The following is an 8,959-nucleotide window of genomic DNA, read 5'->3' on the forward strand; positions in this document are numbered from 1 at the left end:
CAGTGTTTTTTCAACATTTTGAAGACATTTTAAAAATACCGCGGTATACCGATAACCGTGATAATTTTGGTCACTATTACCGTGGTGTGAAATTTTCATACCGTTACATCCCTACTTAGGACCTTGATGATGCTGAGTTGTAAACACTAAGAGTTTTTGTTGAAGAGCGTGCCCGTGGTGGCATTGCAAAGGTTAATGTGGCATCATTAAACAAGAAATTGCTATAACTCTGCACCAAACTTCACGTTTGATAAGAGTCCCGGCCTGCAACAGGAAATGACAGGCAATGAGGATATTTTGACTTGCATGCCTGAAATTCAGTTCACATATCTATCGCACCTAAATCTGCAAAAAGCTCTCTTAGTGCCACTACCTCAACCCAACAGGAAGTCAGCTATTTTTAATTCTTCTGCTATATTTTGGCAATGTGCAAATGTTGTATTTTGACGGACTCCTCCTACAGCTTAACCAGATCAACTTCAAATTTCCACTGGCCAATCTTAGTACCTTTGTGATGAAAAGTTATTAAAAGCTGAAGTTGTCGTTGCAAGGTGTGGCTGTGGGTGCGTGGCAAATAGCAATGATTTGCTATAAAACAGGAAGTTGTAGTACCTCGTCTGTACATAATCAAATATGTCCTAAACTTCACACATTTGGTCAGAGTCCCGCCCTAAAGACATTTACATGCCAATATTCACTTCCAGTCATAGTGGATAATGGATAGCAGGATATGACATTGTCAGAAAATCCTTGAGGCTGTGCCAGTTGTGTGTGATGAAGACACTGACTTCTCATTATATGCTGCAACATTAACTTATTGTAACTTAACAGTACATTGTCCAATGTTCCCCAAATTTGACATCCCACTCATAACACATCTACATGCCAATTAGAAGCTATAGTCATTGCGCCACCTACTGGCGACAGGAAGCAAGCCTTTTGTGACAATCCCTATTTGATTTACATGACATTTTCATGGTACTGTCTACTTTTGATATACTCGACACTGACATTTAATTACTTAGCACCATATATTGGACATAGGAAGTGGCAATGACATCTTTCGCATAGTGCCCAAAACACATGACATTTCAGAGACGTGTCGAACCACCATAGTCCAGCTGCTGGGTCTTACACCCTGGCGCGCGCAGGTGTGCAAGGTTTGCAGTTTTAATTATGTTTTGATGCCTTTTTTACTCGGACTCTGTGTTGCCATTGGAATCAATTGTAACTGTTGTGAATCCAAGCCGACCACAACTGCTGACCCCCATACAGAAGCCAACCAGGCCTATTTGATACTTAAAAGAAAGTAGTTTTTTTGGCATATTAGTAAAAAGAAACCCGGCGAACAAAGTTAGCTGTTTGCTGGAGAAGCCTGACTTCACTGTAATGCATTTAGCTTAAAGTTAATGTCTCAAGCATTGGTGTGTACAAAAGATTATCCATAAGACCCTCTGACTTGCCAACAAGGTTTAATAGATTAAAAAGATGAGTGCCACACTGTTATTAAGAGTGCAGATTAAAAACAGCTTTAAAGTAGATTAAAAACATATTTGTTATTATTTGTGGCCAGATGATGTGCAATAACATGACTTGGGTCAGATACACGGGCACTGTAATGAAAGCAAGTAAAATGTGACATTCATGCTTTTTTTAATGATTAACCAGCCCCAGCTGGTGAGTCAAAGTTCATGATACTCGTGTTGTTCAGATAAAATTCTATCTTTTCTTTCAGACGTTAAAATGGAAAGAAACTCCACACATAGTGTCAAAGAATCATGAGTCAAAACAGAGACATCTACAGCAAAATAACTAGATGAAAATGACCTCACTGGAAGTAAGATTCTGCCAAGGATTAACTATAAATGCAATTACCTTAAATGCACGTAAGCCAGTCTGCCTTAGCAAAACTAAGTAATCATGTTATGCAGAACTCATAATATGAGGTACGTCACGTACGGAAATTCGAGATTGTGTCAAGTCACACAGAAAGCATAATAAAACACACCCATAAAAGTTCAAAGTTCAACCAGTTTCCACTCAAGGGAGTCTGCCTTCATAAAAGACAAGAGAGTTTGTTAAAGGTTAGTGAACACACCATACCAGCTCTTCTTGACTGTTACAGTAAATTAAGAACAAATCTGGTTAGTGCGGCTGTGTGGGAGTGTAGGAGTTTCACTCCATGGTCTGTGTGTGTGACATGCTGTGAACCCCTGCTGATCAGTTTGCCAAAAGGCAAAGCTGCTATGTTGTTATGCTACCAGCATGCCGGTCCTATCAGTAGCCCCATTCACACGGGAATCGTGCACCAATACTCCGCCTCACCTTCTGTGTGAAAGTTACAGATGCGGAGAGGGGGTGACAGTTTTGCTGGAGCTCTGATCCGCCTCTGGAGGTAGTATCAGAGCCGCAGCAGAGACAAGACAGTGTCTGTGTGAATGGAAAAGCCGGAGGTGCGGATCAGGGGTGTGTCGTTCTGATGGTGTTCATAGTCTGACAGCTAAACAGATCCTTCACTCACTTCAACCCACAAAGCAACAGGACCAAACAACAATAATGTGGTAACTGGTAGTGTCTTTGGCAACTTATATGAGAAAAAAAATACTGCAGTTATATATGGAAAAGTGTCTGTCATCCTGTCTGTCCTACCAACTCTTTGTCACATTTCTGCCCGAAACACAGTGTTTGTCCCCGGCAGCAGAGCCAGAAAGCTCCTGCAGTTGAATGGCGGTCCATTTCACCATTTCTTTGTCACTTTCCACTATTATGTTGTTGTAGTTACTGTCTCGGGTAGGGCTGGGCGATATGGCCAAAACTGTTATTACGATATGTTTTTTTATATTGATTGATGTCGATAATTATCACGATATACAGTATATTTAACAATAATAATGTTGAATTGACAGTTTTAAGAGTATTTTCCTTAGGACAGAACCCAAAACAAACCAGAAGGTTAATTATGGTTTATAAAATACAATTATTTATTGTCAGAATGAATAAGTGACAAACATTCAACAGAACCAACCAACCAAATGGCTTTATATTAAACACTGAATAAATAAAATGATGAATGTGTACAACAAATTGCTTGTTTCAAACGTGTCTCAAACATTTTAGAGATAGTATACTGAACTGAACATTGATTAAAGAAAAGAAAATAAAAAGGTAAATGTTGAGGATGATTATGCTACTGTATTCTTTGAATATTGCACATTCTTGAGCGTGCAGGTAGTTGTTCAGTTTAGCTTTAATGCCTCCTGTTCTGTAAGGCCTGATGTGGTTCGGATGTGCAACCAGACCACAGATCAGCGGTGACATCTCTGAGCTGCTCCTCCAACTTTACCCTACACTCTAGGGCTGAACAATTTTAGGAAAAGATCTAATTGAGATTTTTCTGGCAAATGTTGCGATTTCGATTTGATTCACGATTTCCTTCAAATCAAGCTTCAGTGCAATATTCACAATGTACAGTAACATTTACACATTAAATGCTATTACTCTAATGCAAGGATGAAAACTAAAGTTAAAAATTGCTTCCAAATGTATTTATTAATGGATATTATATATTAGATATTGATTGATATTAAGATGCTGTAATTGTAGTCTGTTTGCTACAGTGGGCCCGAGTATCATTTTCACCGGACTTTTCACCAGACTTTTTCGTCATGCACTCGTCATGCAAATGCCTGTGGTGATTTTTCAAGTGCCGGTATAAATTGGTTGTGTTCACCATGATCGCGTTGTCTGAAATCGCAATTTCGATCAGAAAACGATAAATCGTTCAGCCCTACTACACTCTGCGTAGAGCTGATTTTTCAACCGTGCTTATAGGCATCATATCTTTAGCGATACAGTACGTAACTGCGCTGGTTCTGTCTTTGGGTCGCTTTGGCTTCTTTTCATATGGGGTAATGGCTGAAAAAGCAGCGGGAACTGTTGGTTGTCGAACTGAAGTTTGACTAGTAGAAGCAGTGGGGCTGGGGTGTTGGCTACTTGAGGGGAGGCTGAAGCTAGCATGATAGCGCTAACTCATACTTTCGGAGTACTGTTTGGGACGGTACCTTTTGAGATGATGGAAGAGGTTGGTGATGTTTCCAGTTCTGCTGAGGACTGGTCGCCGACACATTTTGCACCTAATGGTGGTCTGTGCTTTGTCAGACTTCAGGTAGCTGAACTATTTCCAAATAACCAAAGTGGTATGACCTTTCTTCGGTACAATTTCTTCGTCTTTCGCAGTTTCCTCGCACTCTGTTTCACTTGTCGGACCGCTCATTTTCTTGTGTCGGCTAGACACACAGGTGGTCACCGTCATTCTGAGTTGTTGTGAGTGGGAGGGGCCGGAAACATGTATCAACCACATGCATTTGTTTCTCTGCTGTGCGATTGGCTGTTGATGTAGTGTTTTCTAGGTAAAGGAAAACGGACTCAAAAATAACTATATCGAAAATAAATGTCATAAATTTATCATCGTTATCGTGGAAAATTTTATCATGAAAATTATCGAGATCGTTTTATCGCCCAGCCCTAGTCTCTAACAACTTATATTGAAAATAATCACAGCGACTGTGAGCTCTCCTCACCGAGACTTCAGTGAACTTTCCCCCAGAAAACAGTGTCCCTCCTCGCGAGTGAGAGCCAGACAGCACCGCTATTTACTGATGGTGATTATGTAATTATGTAATTTAGAGCAAATAACGTAAATGTGTCATTTTCCAGGATGCATGGTGAGTCAGGATCTCAATCACAACACTTTATAACAGCATCAATATGATTATAAACAGTCAGCAATACATGTTTAGATTAACAGGAGGAAACACGATTAAAAAAAAACACACACACACACAGATCTCAACGTCATGATGTGTACCATCACGCCTCTTTTGGTTCTGCAGCTGCTTGGTTAAGTGTGAACAAACAAAGGTGGAGAAAAGGCTAGCCTTGGTTGCGTCAATAATGCAGAGTCTCTGTGTGAAAAGGGCTAGTGATTGTTTATCATCTTCGAAGGCTCAAAAATAACAGTAAACAACCAGGATGCAAGGCGGATCATTACTGTGTGTTTTAAAATGGGGCACAAGACCATACTGAGTGATCACAAGTGAAACATTAGCCCTTTTCACACAGAGATTTGGTTCACACTGAACCAAGCCGTGCCAGCATACAGCCACTCCAATGTGTCATTTCATACAGCCTGCCAGCGTTACGGAACCAAAAGAGGCGTGACGGTACACATCATAACACTGAGATCTGTTTGTTTTTTTTTGTTTTCCGTCGGTTTCCACCTGTAAATCTAAACATGTATCCACCAACTGTTTATAATCATATGGATGCTGTTACTCCTGATCTGCGCCTCCAGCTTTTCCATTCACACAGACGCCGTCTTTCTTTCTTACTACCTCTGGTGGCGGATCAGATGCTGAACGAAACTGTCCCCCCATTCCACCTCTGTCACTTTCACACAGACGGCGAGGCGGAATATCAGCACAAGACTCGCGCCTTGAAAAGGCAGTGTGACTGGGGCTATAGCAATACACAGAGAAATGTACGTTGGGTTTCCTTAAAAAGGCAGTGTGAATAGACATTTCTCTGTGTATTGCTATATCCCCATTGATGAAAATCCAGCCTTAGGATCTCACACAATCAAGTCTGCTGGCCAACAAAAGTTTTGACAGACTCAAAGTGGATTAAGGCCTACTTAAAAGTTTCTGTGACTTCCTACAAAGTGACAACCACATCTGCTTTCTGCAAGAAAACTGTTTCCTTCACATTCTTTACATTTATACTTTTGTCCGTTTTACTGTAGAACTTCACTGCTCACTCACTTGAATTGGTAGCAGAGATGCAACATAAATCGAGTCCTGACCAACAGCTGACACAGACACCCCCTTCACGTAATGTGCATTTTTAGGTCGGTGGAAAGCTGATCATAAACGAACACCAGAAAATGTGGCCACCTGTGTGCTAACGGTAAATGCAAAAACTTATTTCTTGTAGCCTGTTTACTGATCTCTGGCACTAACAAACACACACTCTGTAACCACCAACCCCCAGTTCGACAACCAGCTTCTCAACCCACCTTCAAAAGTTGTTTTGTATGCACAATGTAAATCTTTTTCTGACAAAGTAAAAGTGGGCCAATCAAGCTTAATACTGTATAACAGACATCTATCTGATACTTAATTGTCATACTTTACATTAGTGGGTCACTTTCAATCAGTTCTCTGGAAATGTCAGTGACTGAACCCAAAGAAAAGTGAACAAACTTCAAGACTGTCATGTCTCAATACAATGCAGCTGTATGACAAGGGCTGTAACTAGTAAGGCTCTCAGCATCATCTCATATACACACATCTTATTTTATAGATTAGCTGGTCTATAAAATTTGGGAAAATAGTGAAAAAGGTCCATCACAAATTTGCAAAGTCTTGGGTATGTGACATATCAAAATTGGCTGATTTGTCACTTCAAAACCCAAACACATTCATGTAAAATCATCATGATCAAAAAAATCTGCAGATACTTATATTGGAGAAGCTTAAACTATAACAAAAAAAAACCCTGATTACTTGTTAAATTTATTGCTGATTAACTTTCTTAGGACTGACAATGACTACAGGTCGATTTCATTGAAGCATGGAAGTTAATTTATGACCTTGTGAATGAAAGCTGTAAGATAAGTCCAGAAAAACTCAATTAGGGGAACTTAAGTTCAATGGATGTAAAATTGTGTCAAAATATCAACAAAAAAAAGAGAAAGAAAAAAAAAACAAAAGTGACTGGGAGTCTGACCAAGCATTAGTTGCTTTTTAGGGCTGGGAATCACAGAGAACCCATGATACTATAAAAACTACAATATGCTGCTCACGATAACAACAGTATAACCACACAGCGATTATGTAATAATTAATACATTGCAAGACAATCGTCTTGCTACGATGATGCTACCATGTCTCGTATAAGTGCAGGAATTTAGTTTCAGTTTTACAAAATTTTACATGAACTGAGATGACAGTACTCAATGTATAAAAAAACAAGTGTGTTGAATCTTTATCACACACACTGACTGCAACTTGTCCATGTCCATATGTGCCCTCATTCCAATGTAAATAGCCATAAAGCTGGCAAATGGCTAAAATGTCAGAAAGCAGAGCAGTTATGGAGGTAAAATGTTTAAAGGAAAGACACAACCATGGCTCACTAAATTCTTTTTACCCGTTTTAATTTGAAAACGTTTACACCACAAGGAGTCATGAAGTAGTGACTATGGTAAGGTAAACTGTCAAAGGAAGCATCTTCAGGTTTTCATAAAAACAGTTATATTTGGCATCAGTGTATCGATAATTGTATCACAAGAGAATGATACGATATATTGCAGTATCAATATTTAGTCCCACCCATGTTGCTTTTCATACTTTAAAAAGTTTTCAGTACTGCTACAGATATCAGTCAATACTCTAAGATGGCAATACAATACCAAACCTACATTTCAGTGAATATATACTTCTGTAATACAATATGCACTAAATTAGAGTGCAACCATTTGCCTTTGATCAACATAACTGGTCTACACAATTTTTAGGTGTAATTACGTAAAAGATAGTTGAAGAATTAAGTGTTTTTGACACAACTGATAAGGTAAAGATGACTACCAAAGCACTCCCTGCGATTGAGTTTGAGGAAGAATAATATCCACAACTTAATTCAGTAGGTTTAGAGATCACATCATGCAAAGTCAGACATCAATCACTGCAGTGTTATGGTCTGACAGCCTGTTAGCGCACCTAGCTCTGAGCGCAACCCCCAAATAGTAAAACCTTGCCTTTAAAATGTCTTGTTAATTATCGCTATCATAACAGTATTTTAGGCTTTATATGTGATCTTGAAGATGCCTGCTGCACCAGATCTTATATCAACGAGCCGAGGCGACCTACCTTAGGGTCCGCCGGAACACAACAATCAATGTAAGTCAATGGCGAAACGATGTAGCAAGCTAGTTGATACTGCAAAGATAATTAGCTACCTTGCAAATGTCAACCATGCACATAGATAATTCATCAAGTCGACGTTAGTATTAGGTGATACGGAAGTTTCCTACCTTAGATATTTGTTGGAGTCTCAACAGTTGGTGTGAGGTGCTGATTTCCCGGATACCTGCTAGCTGGTTGCTAGTAAGTTAGCGCTGGTCGATTGCTAATGACTAGCTAGCTGCTAATGATTTCCACAATGTCAGAGCAGTAAATGGGTGAGCAGCACGCAAGTAAACTGGAGACAACTGGCGAGCTAGACCATACTGAGCCAGGTAAGCGAACAAATTAACCACTCCTTTGTTCGAGCTGCTGTGCATCCTGTTAGCGACAGATAAACATCCCATTTGATGATTTCTCAAACACTCTTCTCTTTCCAGCAGCCATCTTACTTTAACTCCTCCCACACGACTTCCCTGACTCAAACCCACAGCGACGCTGCTCCCCTCCGCTGTATGTATGAAGGGTTTAAAGTGCGAACATTCAGGAGCAAACACCGTGATCCAGTTCCATAACCACCTCTACTGCCAAGTGTACATTGTGTACTAATGTTGACAGGGTTGTATTCTGGCCGATATTACAGAGAAAGTGATCACAAAATAGTAATCAGTTATAGCAGTAAAAGCTTTGTTATTTTTTAATTTAATTTTAGACTCGATGTGATTAATCAGATCTCTTTCATACACGCAGCATGGAGAGAAGACCCAGTGTTCCTTGCAATCTTCCAAATGTTTCTGACTTAAATACAGTGGTTACATACTTTGACAGTTGTTAATCACTCCTTCCCAAAACAATGACCCCCTGATGTTTGTGTTGATCATTCAGTGAGTCACTGCCAGTGACCCTTTGATGTTTTATTGGACAGTTAGTGTCATCCTATCTACCATCCAGTTAACACCTCAGGCGAAGAAAACTGCCCTTATATGACTTCCTGACCT

The 8,959-nt window shown here is 39.8% G+C and overlaps 1 protein-coding gene across 1 annotated transcript in view; it reads right to left on the minus strand.

The window, feature by feature from the left end:
* Window positions 1-8,414, minus strand: part of LOC141002091 (FHF complex subunit HOOK-interacting protein 1B-like) — a 61,472-nt gene extending 53,058 nt beyond the window's left edge. The window contains exon 1 of the mRNA XM_073473250.1: window positions 8,093-8,414. The gene's annotated coding sequence lies outside the window, so the exon portion shown is untranslated. The remainder of the gene's footprint in view (window positions 1-8,092) is intronic.
* Between the last annotated feature and the right edge of the window lie 545 nt (window positions 8,415-8,959).

This window comes from Pagrus major, chromosome 9, assembly GCF_040436345.1.
Source record: "Pagrus major chromosome 9, Pma_NU_1.0".
In the NCBI taxonomy this organism is placed as follows: Eukaryota; Metazoa; Chordata; class Actinopteri; order Spariformes; family Sparidae; genus Pagrus; species Pagrus major.